The 2,500-nt window shown below is 38.8% G+C and overlaps 1 protein-coding gene across 1 annotated transcript in view; it reads left to right on the plus strand.

Annotated features, from left to right (window-relative positions):
- Positions 1 to 2,500, plus strand: part of ephb4b (eph receptor B4b) — a 51,007-nt gene that overhangs the window by 1,159 nt on the left and 47,348 nt on the right. The gene's annotated exons all lie outside the window — the stretch shown is intronic.

The following is a 2,500-nucleotide window of genomic DNA, read 5'->3' on the forward strand; positions in this document are numbered from 1 at the left end:
TTTCTTCAGCGGTAAAGAACCAACATTTCTGAGCTTCTGATGTCATCGATGCTTTAACATCTTTACTTTCCATAAAAGAGAAAAGAATTCTGGGAAAAAAGTTCTTTAGATTATTAAAATGTTCCTCACACAAAGAAAAACAAAAGTTATTGTAAACCTCTGGTGCTGGCCGGTAATTTAATAATAATTATGAAAAGCTTTACTTTTTTAACTATTTATTTATTTTTAAATTTTTTACTTCATCGGATTGGTACGAAACTTGGTAAAGGCTTTGACATTGGCTGTGAGAACACACACACACACACACACACACACACACACACACACACACACACACACACACACACACACACACACACACACAGACTCACACACACACACTCTCACAGATAACTCATTTACTGAAATATCACTTTTGGAACTTTTTTGGCATTTATTAGCGTAGATTTTCTTTGTTTTAGAGTAAAACGTGTTTTGGAAAATATTTCAAATAAAATTTTTGAAATTTTGTGCGTTTTTCAACAATAAATGTAACATTTTATACATTTTTTCAAGTTCACTTTTTAAAAAAAATTTCCACTTCAGCAATAATCTGTCGTCTTTAGAGCACAGACTGAAGTTTGGTCTCTTTTTAAAGCATTCACGATTAATGACCGTTTAAGTTAAATATTTGCTCAAAAATAACAATAATAATAATTTTTCCACATTTCTATAGTGCTTTTCTGTGTACTCCGAGCGCTTTACACATGAGGGGGAATCTGGGAAAAAGTGAATAAATGGATTGTAACAACTGATGATTTGGTACCATAAAATCCCCTAAAATACAAAATGTTAAATAAAAAAAGTTATCGAATTAAAATATAGCACAATCATTTGACTGAAATACACAGATGTGGTGATTCTGACCGGCTCTGTGTGGATCCAGAGACACTCACTGTCAAACACACACTCAGGATTACACAAAACAATGCCCATAACAGGTTCGAATATTAAAGGCTGCCTAATATTCGTTCGAATATCGTTATTTTTTTAAATATTCGAATTCTATGCGCATAACGAAGTTCGGAGTCAAAACCCTAGTGTGTGTCTGTGAGTGTGTGTGTGTGTGTGTGTGTGTGTGTGTGTGTGTGTGTGTGTGTGATTGGATTCTGCTGTTACTATTCTGGAGCACCATGAAAAGTGGAACGCATCCCTGACACACTTCACACACACTCTCTCTCACACACACACACACACACACACTCTCTCTCTCACACACACACACACACACTCTCTCTCACACACACACACACACTCTCTCACACACACACACACACACACACACACACACACACACACACACACACACACACACACACACACACGCACTCACTTACTAAGTCCACACACACACACACATACTCACACATACACACACACACACTCACTTACTCAGTCCACACACACACACACACACATACTCACACACACACACACTCACTTACTCAGTCCACACACACACACATACATACACTCAGTCCACCCCCCCCCCCCACACACACACACACACTCACACACACTCACTTACTCAGTCCACACACACTCAAACACACACACACACACGAATATTTAAAAAAATAATGATATTCGAAAACGAATATTAGGCATCCTTTAATATTCGAACCTGATATGGGCAATGTTTTGTGTTTGCTTGTAAACGTTGTTTTCAATTCAGATTCCGAAGCTTTTTCACGCCTGGTGAAGTTGTGTATCACGAGCTCATTAGCAAGGCAGTTATTGGTCATGTGGGTTCCTGTTGGTGACGTTAGTGTCCTGGTTAGCGCAGCGCCTATTTTGTATATGAAAACAATGGCCGCGCTAACGCCTACAACAACAACTCCTGACGAGGAGTTCGAAATCTACACTCCGGACCACTTGAAAAGCAACGTGTGGCGCGACTTACATTTTACCAGGTATTCGTTCACTGTTAACATCCTTCTGTGAACGGTAAGCCCCGAGAAAAGAAAAAAAAAGAAATGTTTTCTTTACTCATTTTGACATCGATGAGCTAACGTACCGCTGAACTTTTAGTCATCATGAGAACAAACAGAGCGGTGCGTAACGGAGTTCGTCAGAGCAGCATCAACAACATCAAATACATTGCCGAGAATCTCTTATTTGCATCTTAAGTTTAATACCAATAATAACGACAGGTTTGCGAAAAGTGTAGAACTCTGTGACGGTGAGCTCGCGCAAAACACATCTTCAGCACAGCAACGCATCTGATTGGCCGATGCGTTCAACAGAGATGTCTGTGATTGGCTACAATGCTCAACGTTGCAAGTACCTTTAATGCAGAGGTAAAATTATAAATAAAGCTGTAATATGCACTTTTCATGATTAGGTAAGTTAATCGCGGCAGCTGTAATCTTATTCACATTAGTTTTTCTGATTAATTGTTTTGCTCGATGAGAAAGACAAGGTAACAAAATATTCGGGGCTTTACTTAAAACATTCGGGG

The sequence above is a fragment of the Siphateles boraxobius genome, unplaced genomic scaffold (genome assembly GCF_051911475.1).
Source record: "Siphateles boraxobius isolate OS27281-9 unplaced genomic scaffold, OSU_SipBor_1 240, whole genome shotgun sequence".
NCBI classification, from domain to species: domain Eukaryota; kingdom Metazoa; phylum Chordata; class Actinopteri; order Cypriniformes; family Leuciscidae; genus Siphateles; species Siphateles boraxobius.